The 23622-nt window shown below is 34.5% G+C and overlaps 1 long non-coding RNA gene across 1 annotated transcript; it reads right to left on the reverse strand.

Moving 5' to 3' along the window:
• Nucleotides 1–388: 388 nt before the first annotated feature.
• Nucleotides 389–22302, reverse strand: LOC119077947. Its single transcript, XR_005087908.1, has 3 exons — nucleotides 22290–22302; nucleotides 11352–11358; nucleotides 389–567 (listed from the first exon to the last, which is right to left on the reverse strand). It is a non-coding gene; the product is annotated as an uncharacterized LOC119077947 (long non-coding RNA).
• Nucleotides 22303–23622: the final 1320 nt, after the last annotated feature.

A 23622-nucleotide genomic window follows, 5' to 3' on the forward strand; every position in this document is an offset into this window, starting at 1 on the left:
TGTTTCACAAAATTTTAGCATATCGGTAGAATGACATTGTTTGGAAATATTTGTTTTAAGATCTGTTTAAATATGGTGATAGGATCACTAGAAAGCTAATGTTTACGATTCATGATATTCAATACCTTACATGTTTAACCAGAAAATAAATTATCGAGTTTTATGTGTTTTACTTACGGTGAGAGTAGATAATGCCAATGGCACAATTTAGATTTTTAGCGGAACCCACTTATGGTCCTACAATTGTGGACGACTTGTTGTGAATATCTTTGATTGTGAAAGATTCTTTTCAGATTCTTTTGAAAACGTACAACGTAAGTACCCACCGAAATCGTACGCATTTCCCAGCGAACTTTTTCCAGCTGAGTAGGTGCTCGAAAACCGAAAATATACGTTTTTCCAACGCACTTAAAGCATGAGTGGTACTCTGAATAGAGTCCCGAAATGGAACAGTGTATCGAACACATTTTGGCATTGTAAAAAGTCTAGAAAATTTTTTCATAGAAAATAGTACTTTATTTGGCAGCTGTCACTCGAAGCATTTTTGCTTGAAGTGCGTTGGTTTTTCTAATGGCTATACGAAGTTGGTTAGGAAATCTGAATATACCTTGACCTAACATTCAGTTTAAGTGTGCTGTGAGGCATAAGTTTTTGATCAATCTAGCATGTGATTATGTTAGTTTTCTGAATCAGTCTTTAAGTTAATAAATACGTCTTTTGATAACTCTGAACTTTTCATCGAAGCACCTAAACCAGTACAGCCAACAGTAGTCGTTGAATAAAGACATCCTTTTATAACTAGGAGGTTTTAACTCGAGTACCAGATAAACTAACAGGTTATGCGCCCAGGACTGATTCTGCTACCATATTATTATCACTGTGATACAATTAAAACAAACTAACAAAAAATGTCGACCGAACAACTACTTCAATTGGCGTTACATATTGCAAATGCTTCTAATAGAAAAAGATGTTTGGGATGTCATTGATGAGGAACCGCCAAATCCAATTACAAACACATAGTTTATCTGGTACTCGAGTTAACACCTCCGAGTTACTAGGTCCCACCTTTTGGGCGGGTCGGGTCCCTTGACTGATAATTTTTCCAAAATAATTAATCAATTAAAGTGAAAGCAAAATAAAATTATCGAGCCTCATTTTTGTCAATTGAATTTCAATTGTCAAAAACCAGATTAGATCATTTCATTTTGCTTTTACCTTATATTACACAAGGTTATCAAGGTTCTGAAAGAATTTAGTTTTTGTGTGTCACCGCCTTCGTGATCAACTCAGGGTTGTCTTAACCTTGTTCTTTCAGAACCTTGATTATAATTATCTTAATTTATTTTAACTGATTTTTCATCTGGGTGAGAATGGACAATTCCTGAAGTCCAAACCTTTTTGTCACGGTATGGATGTAATAATCTAACACAATTCTCAATTTGATATATTTACTTCTACAAAAATGAAATGTTGTCACTTTGTATTCGTTCAAATTGTGCAATAATCCAATAAGACCTGAGTTGTTAAATAATGTAGTAAGATACCGCAACTCGTGTCAATTACGGCCTTCGATTCGCTATAGCCGCAAACTTATCACTCGTCCGAGCTACCTAATATTGCAATACGATACCGCAACTCGTGTGAATTACGACCCTCGCTTCGCTCGGGCCGCAAACTTCACACTCGTACGAGTTGTCTAATATTAGGTGTGGCCTAGCCGCAAACTTCTCACTCGTTCGAGCTGTCTAATATTGCAATATGATACCGCAACTCGTGTAATTTCAGGTACAGTGGCCAACATGAATTCCACTCAATCCACACAGCTCACACTCTGTATCAGTATGATCCGCTGTGGTTTTCAAGGTTGTATTATTAGAAGGTTGCGCCAACAGACTTTTTCGTGGTGGCATTAAATCAAAAATAATTGCCGATACTGCATTGTATTTTAAATTAGGCGAATTCTTCGCTGTGGCATTAATGCGAAAATGAAGTAACCAGAGCGAAGATAAATACTTAAATATCAATAATACCACTGTAGGAACCATTTCTATTTCTCCATTTACCATTTACCACAAAAATATTCCGTGTGAAAGAAAAAAAAATGAATTTTTGCTTTGTTTACTTGACAGTTTGCTATCTCAAGGAGTAATTTTTTGTTGAGTGGCAACCATACTTAAGTTAAAGCGGAAAATTATTTTGTTTACTTAAAAGTCATACGACAGTCCTAAAGGTTTGTTCCAAATAACTGTTAATCCGAACTTTCAATTATCAACATAGTAAATGGAATAGCTTCCGACCTTAATCTCGGGAATTCCATTCCTCGTCGATTAAAAGAAATTTTATTAAAATCGGTTAAGAATTAATACTCAAGTTATCGTCATGACAAAAAAAAATTGTTACCAACAATTACGTTTTTGATAACATTTCATACAATATCGCCACAACACATTAAATTATCATAAATTATCACAATATCAATTATCAGCGGTATATTATCATGTATTATCAAGTATCAAGTATCAACAGAGTAAAATCCGGTTTTTCTGGAATAGTTTCCAGAACCTTATACATTGCCCATCCTCGAACTTAACCTCAGAAATCCCATTCTTCTACGTTTTTAATAACATTTTATATAATATCGCCACAACACATTAAATTTATCATTAAATTATCATTATCACAATATCAATTATCAGCACTGTATTATCAATTACAATTATCAAAAAAATCATGTTTTTCAGGAATAGTTTCCAGAACCTTATCCCGACATGGCTCATCTTCGAACTTAACCTCAAGAATTTCATTCCTCGTCGATTAAAAAAAAAATCATCAAAATCGGTTAAGAATTACTCAAGTTATCGTCGTGACAAAAAAAAATGCTTACAAACAATTAAGGTTTTGATAATTTTTCATACACTGTATGGTTACTAACATTTAAGGGTATTTTCTGGCGTAAGACCCTTGACTTTCAGTCAAGGGAATAAAAGGATGTCTTCCTTCAATGACTGACTAAAATCGAATGAAAATATGAAGAAAACTTGACTATAAAATGGCTACTTAAATCTAAAGCGTTACTCATATCATGGCCACGGCAGAGTAAAATAAACCAGGCAGTAGCGGTTCATTTTCGAAACGTCAAATAAGGGACCTAATACACTGTATGAAAATGAACTCAAATGAACAAGCGCTCAAACAAGCGCTCCTGCCTGGTTAACTTTACTCTGTCGTGCTCATGGCTCATTTGGATTGTAAACATCAACGCAATATAAAGTCGTGTGAGGTGTTATTTGAAAGGTAATTGCATGTACTTTCAAGGCAAACAGGGTCTTGCTTGGTTTAAAAGTAACCACACTGAGTCACGAGCGGTTGAAAGTAGCGGTAAAAATGCAACTGTTTCCCTGGATTAGTACTGGTCTTAGCTTTTTAATGACACCAAATATACATGTGTTGATGATTGATGTACCTTTAAAGTGTCCAAAGGAACATCCCCAATTTTTTGTTAAAACAATTCAACTTCAACCTTAATTTTTAAGAAAATTTTGTTTTTTTCCACTCGAAAAACTTTAAGATTCTAGTTTTAATTTGAGCCTAATATCGCCCATGTAGCTTAAATTGTCGCTTCACAGAAATTCATCAAAGTTACCTCTACACCGAAAACGTTGAACTCCCCTTCGATTGGATTTTATTTGGCTTTATATCCAAAAACACGGAGAACATTGATTAGTGGCGAAGAACATCCACTAATCATACAGTGCATATAGAAATCACCTTTTATATGAAAATGAAAACTGTATCACGAATTGGCGCTAATGCTGAAAAGAGGCTTCAAAATTCATGAAAAGAGACGAAAATATTTTGAAACTATAGAAATTCCGAGCGAAGCTCATATATAATATGTGACCACCATACTGAACTGATCAATACAATTCGAAACAAAAACTTTAAACGATAAAAACATCCCTCTCAACAAACCAGCATGCCCAAACTTTCCTTGTTTATATACGCAAGTGGCCATTTCAAATTGAAAGGACGTGAAATCGTACAATGGGAGAAAATAAAGAAGTTACATTTTTAACGATTACAATCGTTTTGATGTTTTATCAATTCCACGTGAGATATCGACGGTATAACAGTAATGTTTGGTGACATCTTGACATGAGGCGAGGTGGAGGTCAGTAAACATGCGAAAACGAGACTTTCGATTTTTATCTCGCGTTATGTAATGAATTTTTACATGCTTTGTACGGCGTTCGTCCCATGTAGCAAGTACACACAAAAATGTCTTAACATTAGTAATGTATGTGGAATGAATACAGTGAATTGTATTGTACTTGTGACTTCTTATTCTTCTCCTCCTGTATCATGTAAATTTTAGAAAATCAACCAGCATATCGACAGAATAGTCGTCATTAAATGACCTAAACTTTACCCTTTTCCATTAATTTTAAATGGAGATTAATGCTGTACGACACTTTGATATAAATTATAACTCATTAAATGAAATATATTTCGGTAACTTGTTGTTTCCATTAATCATTTAATTTCCCATCCTCACATTTCCGATTCAATCAATACCATTCAATGGTTGCCAAAAATGTTGTTGTCCGAGACCAGTCGACTGTGCACACACTTTTACGGTTGAACTGAAAGTTTTGTTTTGATGAACAGAGTTATAAACTAAATATGAAGATGTTCATCAAACATTCGCTAGGAAAATATTGAATGGATAAATATCAGCCCTAATGAATTCGGTGAATGATTCAGTTAATAAAATTACCAAGAAAATGAGTTTTTTTCTTCATATCAACAGAAATAGTTTTTTGTTCAACGAGGGAAATAAAGTTGGAAATTGTATTTCAATGGTGTTGTTTGTGACCAGAGCGTAGCGAGTGTCTCACAAGACTCACTGGAGAAAATTCAATTTCTAAATTTTTTGGCGAGTTAAACACAACGTTTCTCACAACAAAGGTTTCCGAAGATTCAGTGGAGGGAAGAAAATGACTATTTTGAGCTTTTACCGTTCAATAATGGAGACTTTACATCTCATCGTCAACAGAAGCCATTTACTTGGGGTATTAGCGAGTTCAAAGAAAATTAGACGATTGAGAGTGGGGGTGTCAAAAATCACCTAAAATTACAGAACGACATTTGTCCCAACTTTTTACAAAATTTCAAAGAAGCATTTTTCGTTTATCGCTTAATTAAAGTATTTTCCCATAAACAAATTACGTCCAATAAAAACTTGGCTGATAATTGACTGAATGTAAACGTATATACCAACCAATGTTTTCAAAAATATTTTCTTTCTTCGTTCAATTTTTGTCCATGATTCAGACAAAATATCAACTAATTGCAATTAAAAAACTTTTCAAATAAAAAATACTTAACACACAAAATCGTTTACAGAAAATCGAACAATATGAAAAGGAAGCCCGGAGTACATCAGGTGCGAAATTAAAAATGTCAATATTTTCTTCGTTGTGTATAATGGCGTGTGATTTTGAGTCAATTGAAATTAATTTGAAAACTTTTTTCATTACATTGGATTCATGACTTTCAACGTCTGCCGTGATGGAATCGACCGTTGTAAATTGCTGACGGATTTTTTTCCCTTGTCTTTACTGACGTTACGAAACGACGCAGCCCAAGTGAGCATGAAAATGTGAACAATGAACACGTGCATCTGAGTGCCTGAAATAAAGAAGAAAAAAAATGGGAAAATCTGCTGCCGAACAGACATATCATGAAAAAGTAATCATATTTTGAGATACACATTGGAAATGACAAATAAAATATGCAAATTTACAAGGCAACAAAGTGACTAAAGGAGCCAATTTCTATGTTAATAACGAAACGAACACAGCGAAGTAAAGGGATAACGACCTCCATTCGTTATTATCACCAAAATGAAAATGAAGGAAAGAAAAAAAGAACGAAAAATAAAAATACAGAAAAATATAAAAGCAAAAAAAATGTCGAAAGGCTTTTATAAATGGATGTGCGGGCAACCAATTTCCAGCATAATATTCAGTTTGAAAGCTTCTGTGAGAATATTATTGAAGACTTTGGAGATAATTTTTCTTTTCCTCCTTTTTTCGTTGGTAAAATTCTGATACTTTTCGTCGAAACGCTTGGATACAAAATAACAATAGCTATCGACGACTATTGATGATCCTTTTAACAGCGTATTTTGCATAATTTTTCTATTAATCTCTTCTGTTATATACTCAAGAAAATACATTACAATGGGAAACAATGCGTGAAAATAATTGTCCAAGTCAATTATGTGCGTGACCCGAAAGAAATAAAAAAAACAGTCAAAACAGAGTGCCTTTGGGGTTTGCGTAGGTTGACACTTAAGAAAGATAGATAGATTTTTACGAGGCTGTAAACAAATTAGCATTTCTTTGCATGGAAAATCTTCGTTCCCGCGTATCTAATTGATTTGCTAGAGATCATCTGTTATCGACAAAAACTCTAAGAACTGGCAATAAACATGTTAATAGGGAGATTGCGATTTTTTACTTATAATTGTAAGTTGACGGAAAACATATGATTTATGAGTTAACTCGTCAAACATTTTGTGTGAAGAAGTTACTTATAATTTCCAAATTTTACGTCCTATAATTATATGTAAAAATCGCAATCTGCCTAATAGACTGTCATATTGAAAGGGAAACATAATGCGGATCAGTTATCTTAACTTGCCTAAAAGTGTCAAAAATTATATGTAAATATTCAATGATAGGACCTCAAGACAAGTATACTCGCACTAATCAAAAAAATTCGATACGAATGAAGTCGAATATTTTGTGATCAATCAGTGAAAAGTACGTAAAGCACAAAAAGTAACTGCTAGTATCGGTCCACGAAAAAGGTTTATACAATCGCAATGACAAAAGTATGGAACATGATTCAAGTCTGAACATGAGCATATAACAGTGGTAATGTATTTCCATGGAGATTTGGGGATCGAAAGTGATTTTCTGATTTTCTTGTGGAATGACTTGAATTTCTTTAATAGATTTGAATAGAGGTGTTATAGGAAAAGCCAGTGAAATTTAGTCATGAATTTGTTTTGTTTGTAAGAGTGGATCAATTGAGAAACAGCTGATGCAAATTATTGTCTAAAAGTCACTGGCTACATGAATATAACGAAATTAATAGTTATTTGTTTACTGAGAGAAGAAAATAGGAACAAGAGGGAAGTTGGAATCTCCTATTTTCTCAATCAATTTGATACATAAATTTTTTAAACAACGATAAAGGTTCAATGGAGAAAATTTATATTTTATCCCGTATCAAAACAAGATACATTTTCTCCCACTAACCGTTATTTTCTCATGGCCATGGCCTTTTGAGTATATCAGGGTTTGAGTAAGAACAGGAAAAAACCATTTAACTTAACTAAGCTCGTTGGGTGATATGTCAAAAGGGCAGGGTTTTAGCATGTAAAAAGTTCCCCCAAAGGAACTTAAGCTTATGATACATTCGAAAGGTCTTGCCATAGAACTACTTTTTGTGAAGTATCAAATTCCAAAAAAGTACTCCGTGTGAGAGACAAAATTGATTTTTTTTTCAATCCACGCCATTCGTCGTATAAAGTTATACGTCAGAGAGAGCTTTTCTCTCTTTGTTACGATCTGTCACTGTTTTAGGTGTATTTTTAGTGCGATTTGGTACATCAAATTAGCTTTATAAAAAAAAAAAAAAATTTAGAGACACGTCGTAGAACCATTTTTTGCTTAGAAAAATGTTGTTTATCGATAAAAAATAAAAAAACGCCGGTAGGCAACAATTTTATTTAATCATTTTCAGAAGAATCTTGAGAATGTATGGGAAATGTCGCTTTTTTTTTAAAATCAACCATGGGGAAGGATCTAGCCCAGAACTAAGGATACCTGTTTTGAACTCCTTAGGGGTCGTAGTATTCAGAACAGGTTTCATTTTTTGGGTAACCTAAAAGAAAACTTCTTTTGAATTCAGTCACACCGTGTTGGAATCGATTAACATTAATAAAATAATAAAATAATAAAATAGAAAAAAATATTTTCACACAATCTGTTAAAACCAATCGATTCCAAACACATTTCAAAACATTTTGGTCCAAAAAAATTTGAAACTTAAAACAGCAAAGATATCTCAATTTTAGTTTTCATTTCCATACTAAATCGCAAAATAGAAAAACTGACAGATCGTAATAAAGGAAAAAAAAGCTCTCTCTGACGTATAAATTTATACGACTAATGGCGTGGATTTTTGCTTTGTTTAATTGACAGTTCGCTCTCTCACGGCTCTCTCACTTTTTGTTGAGTAGAATGGAAACGTAAGCCGTATAACAAAAACCATAAAAAGTTTCCGTTTCTTGCTTTTAACGACCTCTGTTTCCCTGGGATCTACAAAATTCACACGGAAATAGCCAGAGTTTCTATGCAGGTGGATGTTTTCAATAAAAAAAGAGATGACGTTTGTATCGAACTATTGTGCCACAGCACGTGATTCGGCAAAATATGAAACTAGTCCGTCACTAGTGCGTAAGTAAATATAAAAAATTTATGCATTCTTTTGATTGCACAGTTTTTTGGTAGTTAATTGAATACCCGACCTAAAGTGCTATTATAATAGGTTGTTGTAAATTGAAATTTTCATTCCAGAGCTTATATAAACCATTTTCATGGATTTCAACAGGGATAATTTTTTCATTTTTATTTTACATTCATTTCACTTCAATAATAACAATAATTCAACGAATAATAACAAATCTAATAAATAAATTTATATGCTAAACAAAATGTATCATTAATCATTTTATTATCAAAAAACACCACATGTGTACCCAACATGATATTTATTTTCAAACAATATTCTTTATGATTTTATTTTGGTAAATTTATTGTACTTATGTACAGCATATATGGTATGATGCGGTTGTATGTATGTGGTTGTTATGTGTGTATGTTTAACATCTCGAGGGAATATTTATCGTTTTCTCCACGGAAATAGGTTGCTTATTTAAGTTATTCTATTCGGAATTACACAGCGTGTACAAGTTGATGTCTATACGCTTTAAACAAGAAAAAAAGAAGAAGAAGAAGTCGTAGAAGAAGAAGAAGAAGTTGATTCGACACTGATCCTTTTTGTGTAAGCGAGAACAAAAAGAATATAAGAAGTTTATTAATAAAAGAAAATACTCAAATGAAAAACCGCGTGAAAATTTATGAAAATTGTCAAGACGGAAATACTTTCTTCTTTTTTTCGGGAAATATTTTATAGCCCAACAATGTACAAAGAATGTGTAGAGCTCACGGGAGGAATGTTTTTAGGGTTTTATTTTATTGTGCGTGTGAAAAATGACGTTAAAAGTTTTTCATCTAATTTTTTTTTTCAATTTTTAAAAGAGCTTTTTTTTATTTTTTCCACTGTTGAATGTATACATCAAATTCTATTGACTATTATTATGCAACAGTGTTGACGGAGAAAGATTTCGGTTCTGTCAAACCTAACTGATGGCCTAGAGATCAATGTCAAAAAGATAAAAGGATGTAGACTGTTGGGGAGGTCGCGTGGGAGATACGCGGGTGAAACACCCCAACAGTATATTGTCTTGAGAAGATACACACAAAATTCGAACTTCGAAAATTCGAAATTTGATCGATTTCGACTTTTCAGATTAATTTGAATCATCTGCGTCCTCTCTCTTAACACTGTTATGATGAAGAATAAAATATAATTTGGACAAGCCACTTGCCTTGAGGGATGTGTCAAAATTTATATGAAAATATTCGCGACCTGCATGTAATGTAAGTGACACTACTTTCAATGTTCGAAAAATTTGACTATCGGACACAAGTATGTTCGATTTATTTCCGCTATGTGCCGCACCCTTCGTTGCAAATCAACAATTCAAAGACATCTTTTCATTAACTGGTCTATGGTATTGTCGCTCTAATCGAAACATTCTACTCAGTGTTAACTGGGAAACACAACATAATTTAAAGTGGCCTCGATGGCAATATCAGTAAATAAACTGAGCCGAAATTTCAAAACTACGCCGTTTTCTGGACATTTGACATGGTATATTACAATAGTTATACCTCATAAACAGTAAATATGAAACACGAGTCTCATCAACGCAGTACAAGTATAAGTGGTTCTCTAAATAGAGTATTTAAACTTGACAGTGTATCACACAACTGTAAAACACAGTAACAGTAAAAGATCATTTTATACAAAATAGTACTCCATTTGGCAGCCGTCGACTATGATCTCTTTTCCTTGAGGTGCGTTGGTCTCATTCGAAAATTCAAGTGTATGCAAGCGAAATCAAAAAAATTCAAAGCCTCTCCTACACAAAGTAAAAGGTTTCTAAATTTAAGAAAAATAATGTGACTTTGTCCTCTAGTTACTTTTTAAGGAAAAATTGGTTTATGAGTCATAACTTAACCCACTTGGAGAAACCTGTGTAGATTACACAAAATTTACACAATCTGCACAGGTTTGCGAGTTCACCTTTTACGTAGTTTAAAAGTGTGTTCTTTTGGCGCCGGCCGTGAGCCAGATTCCCCGATACCAAAGGTTTCTCCAAGTGGGATAAGTTATCACCCACAAGCCAACTTTTCCTTTTGAAAGTAACAATTTTTTGAGTGCTTTAGTTTACTTTTTCAAAAACAAATTTTATATCATAGAAATCATCAAAAAACGAATATTTTTCCGCCTAAATGTAGGCTACGAATTGACAAATGGTTCATTGCTCCTAAAAGAAAACACCGAAATTGAAGTACATAAATACGCCCTAATGTAGGATTTTCTACATATCATCATAGCACAGCATCATCATAGCATCACTGGAAACCTGCCAAAGTTGGGTTTTGTTCACCGAACACATAAACAATAGAACACATAACAGTGAACTTCTACTGTTACCGATTCTATGGATTCTATTGATTGCATGTTGAACGACTTTCTTATTGCACTGTACTTGCGAAAGAGCTGACATAACTCCTTCACTTTATATCTAAATCTAATCCTTGAATAAAACAAATGGAATTATCATTGCAGTGCTTTATGGTATAGAAAAGTTTAGGAGCACTTTAAACGCAATACAAATACGAAAAGTTTTTGTGTTTGCATTAGTATGCTTATGAAGAAATTGTTTGGAATTACATAAATTTTGCGCAAAGTACCACCACACAATTGTGATAACAGAAACGACAACTGCACGAACAGTAAATATTTTATGTTTTTTGGAAAACAGCTTAAAACAGCACAAGACACTACATCCAAAAAATAAATCTTCCGTGAAGTAGCGTAGACACGAAATTGCAGACATGTTCTTTCGAAAAGAAAACATATTTTCTTTAACTTAAAATCCCACTTTGTGCAACATAGAATGTCTGCTTCCTGTCGTTCGGATTTGTTTATGTTGTGTTGCTCCTTAACTTTATGAAAGCACACACAAACGCGGATTCGTTTCGGTAGTGTGTCGATATCACAGTAAAAGCAATAATTTCGTCGGAGCTGTTACTTATCGATGTTTGGGAATGGGTGAAACCGAGATAATGACATTAGTAGTGATACGAAACAGCAGTAGTGGTAGTATGGTCAATGTCAATTGAAAATCATTTAATTTTAATGATAACAGTAACCACACACAGTTTGCATTAAAATTGCTCGCTTCGCTCGTGATTAGCCGGCAGAATTTCTTAATTCGGAAATTCGTCTTAATTCGAAACGATCACAAGTGGAAAAACCTTGAAAGAGGTTTCGCTCCGCTCACGTTTCCACTTTCTTTTCTATCTTCCATTTGTAAACTGATGCTGAAGCAACGAATTACTTTCTCGGGCCAATTTTACACTCGTTTCGAGATCAAAAATTTGGACGGCGTTTCTTAGAATTAAATCAGAGAGTTTTACTCGAGAAATCACTAGATGTCGCATTCCTGTTAATATCCTTTTTTGTATATTTTTGTCCAGTTGTAATTTTGAGGGGCACCATAACAGCCGAGTTCAGTGTGCGCTGAAAATGGTAAAACTGCCCTGGCTAATTTACAAATGTCTTCCTTTTAAGACAGACTAAACTTCTTCCCACAACGATAAAAGAAGTTTTTGTCGACCCCCAGACCTTTCCTAAGTAGTTCACAACCACCCCTCCCCGAACACTGAACCAAAATTTATCCCAGCCAATGTGTTACCGTTCGTTCTCTTACACTCTCTGAATATTAACCAGCCATGCAACAACGTCATTAAATTTAATTATTTATACAAACGATTTTGATGAGGGTAGTATGGATAGATATACGTCTTTTGAAGAACGTTAATACCGTATGCTCGACTCGTTCGCTCTTGCAGCATTTTAATTTCCATCTGTATTGCTGTCAGTAATGCGTTGTTGCATCCATCTATAATACAGCTTTAAGGGCAAACATGAAGCGCTTGATTGTAGTTGCGGAGAACTTTAACTTGCTCATTAAGCGGTACACATACCCCGTCTTCTTTAATTACATTTTATGGTATTCAAACTATATGTGTGCATAGCCAGTGCAAGTAATGTTAAAACATTTAACAGCGACTTGTGTGTAGTTCCGGTTAATTATGCTATTTTCCGACCGTATACGTGGTCGCTCTATGATTTGATATTAATTACAAGCATAAATTGTTCTGCTGTTTATTTAATCACAAAACGTTTTGTGCGCAAAGGATGTTACAACGCGAAATAAGCTCGCTCCTTATTTTATTTTCATTTAAAATGAAAATGAAAAGAGAATTCAGAGGAAAAAATAATTTTCAATGATTTTTTTTTACACTTTAGACTGAGTTAATAGAGTTGTCACAAGCAGTGTTGCAATACTTTTCCATCATTTACAGCAATTTAGGGATCATTCATAAATTACGTAATGTTTTCCAGTGCTGACATCAAAATTAAGTCTTAAATAAATCGAGAAATATACACTCTATCAAATTAACGGAGCGCGTATATCCTTCTAGTTATTTAAAAAAGACTTAATTTTGATGACAGCACTGAAAAAAACGTAACGTAATTTTTGAATGATCCCTTCTAAAAATCACCGTATCATCACGACAACTATCACGATAGGTGAATCTTTTGTTCCCCACTGCGAATTTCAAATCACATCCGATATTATTATGGAATTTAATATCACTGCTCGGGTACACAAGTTTTATATTTCAATTATGTTGTTGGTATAAATCCTGTTACGTCCGCTAATTAATGATGACAGGGATACGGGTATTAGGACATAGTAATCCAATAAATCAGATTTTGTTTCTTTTTTATCAGCGGACATTTTGTGCAATATACCATCTTCAGCATCATGTTAAATCTCGGTCGTGTCCCGTAATGAAATTCTTGTTAAACATGCACACACAGTCGATAAATGCCTCGCTGAATAAGTTAGATGAGATATTTTGTGAACCAATCATTTCTAATTGCCTCAATGAATGTAGCAGAGAGTTGGCGATCAATTGTCAATAATTTTAGTCGAATCGAAGTGGGTTCATGTAATTGACTTGGTACTTTGAAAGCTTATTATGTCGTCGCGGAGGTGCGGGAAATGAGGTAAATTTCGTGAACATAGTATGTGCTGTGTGCATATGTGTTCAGACAAGTCAACGACACTGTTTATAATATATATTACACACTTGTCACGAAGAAGTCGAGGCTTGCCGAGACTGATAGTGACAAGTGTGTTCTCTATTTTATCACATAAGCGAAAACGAGACAACAACATTGACCCGAAGTGTAATGTTTGAATTAAACTTCTAGTGAAGTAATTTTGACATCCGAACACCGCGCGTATGTGATAAAAGTAAAATAATCGACCTCGTTTTCCGCACCTTCCCCGGTCAAAATTCGCAACGAAAGTACAGGATAGATCATCTTTAAACATCTTACTTAACGAGTGCACGAAAATTTCAACTACAATTACGAAGCATATATGAGCCAGTTCGCCAACACCAATTTACATTATGCTACAATATAAATACCAAACTAAAATAATTAAATTTTTTTTCGAAAACATTTTCGGTCTCTGTCATGGGCTATACCGTCAGTAGTCTAAAATAAATTGGATTCAGCCTTTGTGTCTAGGCTATGCGTTGCGTGTACTTTTTGATTATAAAAATGTTTGACCTAGTTTTCAAACATTTTAGATGCATAACCTTGCCATTCCATATATGGTGTGATGTAGGACCTAAATTGTAGATAATTGCTGGGATGAAATCATGTAATCTATTATTGGCTTATTGTAGGTAGGTTAAAATCTATAGTGCAATTTGGTGTGTGTGTGTGTTGTGCTGGATTTAAAATCAAAGGCCTTGTAAAATGATAATTGGCGCATACGTGCACAGCACACAAACGCATTTCATTATTATTATTACAATTCGAGAATTGAAAATGATTAACAATTCTCGATTTTATGCCTGCTATTTTGGTGTATAATAACTATTACAGCCAGCGATGATTTTACCGATTTTACCGTGTGGCCGAAAACGGGGGTTTTCGGCCACTTGCACTTCGTTCGAGCTACAATACGCGAAAAAGCCAAAAACCCGCTGCTTCCGGACGTTTCACAAAACCACTGGATGTATTTTACCCGTGTCTTTTCAGTTTCCTCGTCCTTTTTCTAGGTCAGTGACCAATAACAACAAAACTTTCTCATGTGTTCCGATCACATTGACTATGCGAATACGCTATTAAACAAAAACAAATCTCAACATTACAGTTCAACGGCAGTTCACAAGGATGCATTCAATTTCGTTCATTTTCTCCACGTTCCAAGAATATGGAGAAATTGTTATGCTCAAAAAAACGGTTGTACTGTGGGTAGCATAGGTTAAAAGAATGAACTATATACTGTACTGCGCGTGTCGCAATCTTAGCACTCGAAAAAAGTCTATAAATTTAATGGTATCAAGAAATCGTTCCAACTTAATAACATTCGTCTTGTTCTGGTTTTCGTGCGTAATGTTTCAAGAGGGATTGGTGACAAACCATATACACTAAGTCATTACTATCATCTAATATAGACGTTGCATCTAATCAACAATAGATTTGTTAGCAGGCGTATTGCGTTTTTTAAATTTAAATTTTCTGAAGTATTTACAAAAATGGTTCGGAAATACTGATAAAAATTAAAACTGCTCACAAGAGTGGGTCATGTGGGAAAAGTACAGATAGGAACCAAAAAAATCTGAAAAATCACTCAAAATCCTAGTGTTAGAGCTGGCGAAGTGAAGCACCATCCGGAGCGATGAAGCTGTAAGAATAAATCTAATATAACCTCAATAATCATAGAATTTCCGAAAGAAACATTTAAAAAACCTGAAAATCCCCCAATATCATGAAGTTCTAGAGTGGAAAATGGTGGTGATGAACTGAACAACAATTCCACAGATATAGAAGTAAGCCCAAAAAAAACGCCAAAAACTCTGCAAAATCCTGAAGTTCTGGGAAGATGTTGAACCATGTGGTGCGACGGAACCAGCCTCTTGCCTTCTCAATAAACCCAAAAATAAACCTGAAAAATCACTCATAATCCAGAATATTAGAACCAGGAAGATGGTGTAGCATTCAGATTGATGAAATTGTACGAACCAACCTCAATACTCCCAAAAGTTTAGAAAGGAAAAAAAACAAGAAAATGTCCACGAAACTTTTTTTTGCAGATCTACCTCGTTTAACCACAAGAATGCATTTCCTGCAAAAAAAATCCTGGAATACTAAAATTTGTGTAAGCTTCACAGCTTCAAACCTACAGAATGATGAGGTAGGGCCCATTTCGTTGGGCAAGTTTGTTCACCTCAAAAATTTCTCCATATCAACGCAACATAAACCTGTGAGGTTATCGAGGTAAATAAAACATATTTTCGTTGAAAATTTATTTTTTTTTACATCAAGAAGCAACATAATACGCAAACAAAAATCTGATTCATGAGGGTCAGGTATTTATGAATTAATTAATTGAATTATTAATTCAATCAACACGATTTCGTGTTAATCCGTCCAAATAATTTTAACATTAACAGAGCTTAATGTAATTCATTACATTACCACATAAAGGTTTACACAGCCCGAACACAGTACTCATGTGCACCTTTTAATGTACAAACGATTAGGTAACCCTTAAATCAAAATCTAATCCCCAGCACAGATTTTGTTCAAACATTCACCTCATTTGAATACGCATTTACGTATTTTTCATTTTATAAATGCACAATTTTCCCGATTTTTGAATTATTATTTTTTTCGCTTTTCTTTCGAATAACGTCCGAATATTGAAATTAGTAACCACACAAAGGACGTGAAATACAAAATATCGTTCGGTTCCAGGCTATTCTGTGTTAGGTAAAATTTATAAAGGGAATTTTGTTATTGTGCTTTCTCCCTCAACAACCGAATGGCTGGTATAAATAACTTGTTATAAAACCTTTTTTTTACTAGGAAAATATTCAAGTTGTGTTGTAATTTATTATACCTTGTATACACCGGATGGTGTACATTTGAACACTCAAAAGGATACTAAAGGCATGTGTTTACATGTATATATTCATCAGGCGTGTGTACCCAGAGAGATCTTTGTGTTCGAATAAACAAACATCACATTGAGGATTGCCAGAAATGAAAATAAATAAAATATTTTACCATATGCTTAAAGCCTTAAGGGTGGTTGTGTCTGTGAACGCACTATGTGTTATGTATATTTTGCGTACCAGAGCACACCCCCAATCACGGCCAAGGCCATAAGCATTATAAAAGACATTCATTTGCCGTGTTATATTGTGATCCTTGTTTCGAGCAGTTAGTTACATTATATCAACAGTGAAATATCGAATGGGAATGGGAATGGCTATATTGTAATACATTATTACTTTTGAGGTGGATGAGCGAGTAATAATTTTGTTTTTTACAATTTGCTACTACAATCTCCATCTTTAAAAGTTTAGCAGTGCCCCAGCCGGATGTTACCTTCCACGATGGAAAAAAAAATGTTTTAAGTCAACATATTTATCGTCCACCCTTCACTTAATTATCTTTGTATGTACAATTCCCTCGGCATCGAGAGTAATTAACATTAACCTTTTTTTGTTAATCTCAAAGTGGTTTACCTTTACAAACCGAGGGGTTGCTCACTGGTCAAAATTGGGTGATCCACACACATTACATCACATAATGGTAGTCTCTCTCTTTTCATTTCTTCCCTTCCACACGTACCAGTGAGTTCAACAACTTTCTTTACGTTTCTCCTACTGGGAGCTTACAAAACGATGTGGCACGACTAAAACTGCAGAACGATAAGCAAGTAATGGTATATTACTTTCTGGCTGAGGCATTTTTTGTTGAGGCGTGTGTGATGGTTTTATTTCGAGCCGAAGGCGAGGAATCGATCCTACGCGTCGAAAAGAAATCATAGCAAGACACTACGGTACTTTATTGTCTTCTAGTACAATTCTATTGTTCATACTAAGATTTTCTTCGATACATTGACGTAATCTTCTCAATTAAGACCTTGTGTAAAACGAAATACCGAGTTGCTATAGGGGTAAGGTCATTTCTTCATTGGCCAAAAATACATCACTAAAATTCATGAAGTTCGAAACCATTTTATCGTAAACTTCAGCATCAGCAATATCTCTTAGTACAAAAAGGACGTAAAAATTGACAATTCATTTTTTGGTTAAGTTAAACCTAATGAAGAATTGAAGAAATTACGTGAAACTTAAAGTCTTGTTCAAAGTTAAGTTCTCATTTTGCAGCATACTCGTTGAAAGAAGGCCTTGAACCAAAATTTGATCTTCATGTTGTATTTCTTCGTTTTTGTGTAATATTTTCTAGTACTTCCTTTCGTTTCCTCGCAATTCCTTGCACTTTCTTCATATAATAGTATTTATTTGCCGTAACAATTTAGCATTTGATCCCAGCTAATGACACCAATGACCCAGATGAGTTACCCCTCGTTACAAACTAAACAAAAGTACAGTACCCTTTCCTTTGTACGCCGGCCGCCATAAATTTTGTTTTCCTTTTGCAACCGGTTTTATGCTTGTCATCTTTTTTCATGTTAATTTGTTGGCTGGTGTTTGTTTAAAATTTTGGCTTTATTGTAGATTTTGGTTTTGAATACCTACCGTTATGACTGTTGGAGACTGTTGTGGGTGGATTTTTATAGTTTTGAATTATGATGATTAAAAGGATGGTCGAAATCATAATCACCAGTTCCGAAGAATGTAAAATAACTTTTCTTTGAATAAACAAATAAAAGTTATAAGTTACATCTTGCCAACCTTACTTATAGTCAAGGGCTGCAATTACACAGATTAATTATTTTCACAATTCAGAGAGGAAAAGCAAAAACTTGTATTGTGAAGAAACATTGTTTGAAAACACACACAAAAATCTGTCGTCTTGTTCATTAGAACATTAAAGCACTTGTTAGGAAAACATCAATTTTAAGCACAGATGGCAAAGAAACTTGGGCCATCTGTTTATCGTCATAGTCAACTGAGGTTTCTGAATGCGAAATATTCATCTGAAACTTGGATTCCGCAAAGTTTGTGATCCGGTGAGCGTTTGCTTGGCTATACGTCCCAGAATAGACCATGTGCGATTTTGAGAAAAAAGTTTCATATTTCAATAAAAAGAAGATTTGCCATAAAAACCGTTGAAAAAAGTATTTAATTTTTTTAATAGAAATTATTGACAAATATTCTTGCCATCACGATGCCATCCTACTTATTAGAATCTTAGTAAGAATTATTCTAATTAGATTGAATTAGAATGGATCGGGATATGCTTTTAGTCTCATTCAAATTACAGCTTTCAAAGTGAGATATAAAATCAAGCACACATTTTTCAGATATTCTGTTCACACTTTTGTTCTACAAAATAATAATTTAGATCAATTAAAAATAATTTATTTATACCTCACACGGTCTATTGGATATGGATTTACTGTCAGTGCAATACTCTCTCTAGCAAGCAAACGATCAGCTCTCTGTGTCAAATTACCACCTTATTTCTTTGTATTCTCAACAAACACTATTCTACATGTTGACTGACCACGTTGTAATTTACATGTAAATTTCAAAGGCTACTTGACACTTTCACCACCTTAAAAGAAGTAGTTTGATTGCTAGAGAGGGTATTGGTCAGTGTCAAAAATGGACGAAACTTGGTTTCAAGGTTTATTTGAAAGATGACAAGTGGTTAAATTTGCGAGGACAGTACAATTATTGCAAAAGGATCAATTGGCAAAAATAATCGGTCCAAGATTGCACGTCCAAGAAATGTTGTATAGGAGCGAATTTGGAAATTCATCGAACCGAAGAAGATTCACAAAGTCTTGTTGATCATTTACCGATAAACATTTACGTACAATCACCTAATCACACCCAAAGTGAAACAAGCGAAATCAATGTCAGTCAATTGTCTGGGTTCAGTGAAAATCCGATAAACGTGGCCAATGGAAAATGAGAATCAAGAGAATCCAAGATGATGGTGAAAGAGATGATAGAAGATGATAGGAAGGAGAACATGACTATTTTAATTTGGAATAACTTAAATTGTCTCATAAACTTTTACGTCCAACACTCTCAAAGTGACTCCATATTGCACAGATTTAAGACAACCTCGACTTTTCCGTTGTGTTACATCAAAGAAAACCGTAGAAGAAATGTAAATATTTATAAATTTAATGAGATTTTCTTTTCCTATTTTTACGAATGGGAAGTAAATGAAGAAAAAAATCTGAAACGTTTTTATTTCTGTTTATTCGGTGAATTGGAAAGAATTTCAGAACTCTATGCGAAAATAAATTACTTAATGTTGTTTAACGAAACCGTAATAATGTAATATTTCTTCCAGCATGACTACGAGGGCAAATTGTATCTTTTTGATGCTTGACACTAATCCATGTAATACACGGCGAAAAATGTTGTTTTTTATCTCCACTAGATAACTTACTTGAGAAAGAATTATCGTTTAAAATTGGATTTACAGTGGTCAATATTTTCATTTTTTCCAATGGGATGGGGAAGGACGAATGATCGAAATGGTACTTCTTATGTACCTCACAAATTTTAAAACCCTTTACCACCTTTGTGACTCGAGCATCCACGCCTCTACGGCCATCCGAAAATCGTCATTTTAAAACTTCAATGAGGAACTTCAACAGGGCACAATGAGGAACTTTAGTCACGGTTGAAAATACAATTTTTTTGTGGAACCATGTTGAGAGCTCCGAGCTGGTTAAGACTATCCAAAAATATGACTTTGCATGTTCAATAATAGCTATTTTGCTAACTAGTCAGTAAATCGGGTTGTTTTGCACACTGTCTACTGTAATGTCAAAATCACCACAAAATTAATACAATTCTAAAAGATTCATTATTTTCATACAAAAACTCATCAGCCACCTAGCCCATACATGAAGCAATACCAGTTGAATCCGTGCGTTAATATTAGATTTGCGTACGGAAATGCCAATTTTCGCACTGACCACAATATGTGTATTCCATTTGTATCATATACGGTGTTTAAGTAGAGCGAGATAAAAAATCCACTCGGGGTCGGCTGTCATCGATAATACGAAAGAATCTGACAACAGACCCCAAGATGGAACAATAGGTTGTCGTTTCGCCATCTCTCTCACTTAAACACTCTATACGACACGGCATGTACGACAAAAACGTAGGCTAAAAGATACTGTGTTGGTAACACTGATTTTGAGTTAGTTGAATGTCAAAATTGTAAGAAACGGTGTAATGCCTACAGCACAATGCACCATCGCCACATATAATTTTGACATGTCTAACTAGCTCAAAATCAATGTTTCCATCCAAAACAGGTTCTTTTGTCCTACGAATAGATCATTGTCATGTGCATTTGAAATGTTAAATTAATTGTCATTTTCGCAAAGCTAACCTCAAACTTTGAAAAATGTATATGAAGTTGTGTTTTTTTAGAGGTTAGCTTTGTGAAAAAAGACAGTTAAATGCATAATATCGAATGCACATGACAATAATCTATACTCAACTTTGTCGCATATATCATTCCTTCATATGATTTAGATTAGATACTGATATGCAGCAGTGGTACCAATTATGAATATGTTGACATTACAGTATATAAACTTCGTTCATCCACACCATAAAGTTCACATTGTTTTGAATTATTTTACGAATCCACGAAATACGATTTTTTTACGTGGAAGAAAATTCAGAAAATTGTGTCCTGAGTCTTTCTTATTACTTCCCTGTCACTATGTCACACGATAGTCTAGAATGTATGAATAGACACGATATGCAATTTTCTATTGGCTTGTTACCGACGAAACGGGTAGAGAAGCTACAAAATAATTGTATTTTATTGCTATATCTTGAACATAACACGTTCGTTATTTTATTGAAATTGACAAGGCACTATTGGATGAGATGTACTGAAATTTGTAGTAGCGGGAATTGTCTTGTGTGATTTATTTAAATATCTTTTACACTTCCTAAACTCAACTCAATTTAAGTTTGCAATTGGTTAGCATTCTACAGTTTTTTCCACATCATTCTACACAATGACTTAATAATGACCTATTATGTCATTGGTTCTACATGTTGTCAATAAAAGAAGCGTAAAGAGTGTCGTTTCACTCACACGTGCGTGTGGAATTGAAGAAACGCAAAGACAAACGCGACTTCTATAAGGTGGAATACGTGTGTAAGAGATACGGTGTTTAAGTAGAGGGAGATGGAAAATCAACTCGAGGTCTGCTGTCATCGATAATACAAAAGAATCTGACAGCAGACCTCGAGATGGAACAATAGGTTGTCGTTTCGCCATCTTTCTCACTTAAACACTCTATAAAACGAAACCCACCAAAATTGTATTCTTATGATGAGATCAGTTTATTAATTTCGAATGGAAGTCTCTGATCACCTAGGACAGAATGGGTAAGAAAAAGTTTCTTGTCACTTTTTATCAACTTGAATGGACCGAGAAACCGTTTTTTTTTTTATATTTTAACTTGACGTAAAAGGAAAATCTGTGCAAAAAATTATTCTACGATATGCGTCGAAAATGCACCGTTTTTTGATAAAGTGAAGTAACCCTTCTAAAGATTACTGCAGGTATTTGTACTTTTTGTCAGATGTGAAAAAAGTAATAACGATTTGAGCACTAAATTGATAAAAAATAGACAACGTTGAAAATTCGAAGATTTTTATTTTGAAGGTATGAGGATTCTATAATAAGATTGCAAAAACGCAAGGTATACACGTTACTTTTGGTACAAAATGTAGGACATGTTTTGCATGGGAAATGTGATTATGTCCCGAAATTGCGAAAAATGTTATATCTGCCGGCATATTGTCGCACACTACGCCTTATCGAGCTCGTCTTCGACTTGGGTCAACAATCGACACCTAGTACGAAAAATTAACTTCATACCTACCAGGTATTACCTACCTTGGTAGATAAATCACTATTATTTACATGTTTTATATTGTTCTATAGAATTGTTCTAAATAGTAATATCATCCCTCGATCTAATAGTTATTTATGACATCGAGTTAGAGCCGATGGACAGTTGGCGGCTAAAACGTAGCCGACACCCTTCGGCGGCCGGCTAGTATGATATTTATGGCGGCTAGCCGGCTCAGCCGGCTGAATAACATAATTAAAATACAGTGGAAGAAAAGTGAATACCGTTAGGTTTACTGATTTGGGACTAGTTTTGGATTTCAAATGATTCCACACAAAATTTGTTTAACCAATAAAGGACTAATATTTCACATTCGGAATTTTTGGTAGGCACGCGATCGCCAGCTGAAATTAATCTAGGTCCTCTTTTGTTAAACACATTTTGTGTGGAATCATTTGGAATCCACAATGAGTCCCAAATCAAAATACCTGGCGATATTCACTTTTGTTCTCCTGTATTGCTACAATCGAATCAAATCTCATAGAAGTACGCAAGTCAGAAGTCAGTTACAGAGATATTTGTTTCATATGGATTAGGCGAAACCGCTTCCATACAATAAAGGAATCAAACATTCAACAAAGGCTTTAGCTGTTTAAGCTGATCTCACTCGTACTACAACTAAAACACGCGCACGATTTACCATTTCAAATGTAGTATATTCATGACTTTATTGTACTGCCCTCTACCAGTCGACAGGTGCGTACACAATTTTGTAAGCCAACGAAAAAAAATGCTGCAAAATTCTCCCAAACTGTGTTAAAACCAAAACTTTCGCAAGCCAACTTCCGCCGCCGATTTTTCACACGGCTGAGGCGGCTAAGAAGGGTATCGGCGGCGGTTCCGGCTGATGTGCTTTTTCGGCGGCGGCCTCGGCGTGGCTGAACGGCGCAGTGCTCTACATCGAGTGCGAAGTACTTTATTAGGCTCTAGATGTGTAATTATGACACGAGGCCGCATATATAAATAAATTTTATGCAACTCGAGATCATAATGTTCGAACTTTAGATCGCTCTGTTGCATAAAACGTTGTATGAATCTCGGTGCGAATTACTTGATTAGGCTCACGATGTGTAATAAAGTACTTTGCACTCGATGTCGTAAATAACTATTGTGGAAATGGTTGAACTTTAATA

This window comes from Bradysia coprophila, unplaced genomic scaffold (assembly GCF_014529535.1).
Source record: "Bradysia coprophila strain Holo2 unplaced genomic scaffold, BU_Bcop_v1 contig_24, whole genome shotgun sequence".
Classification (NCBI taxonomy): domain Eukaryota; kingdom Metazoa; phylum Arthropoda; class Insecta; order Diptera; family Sciaridae; genus Bradysia; species Bradysia coprophila.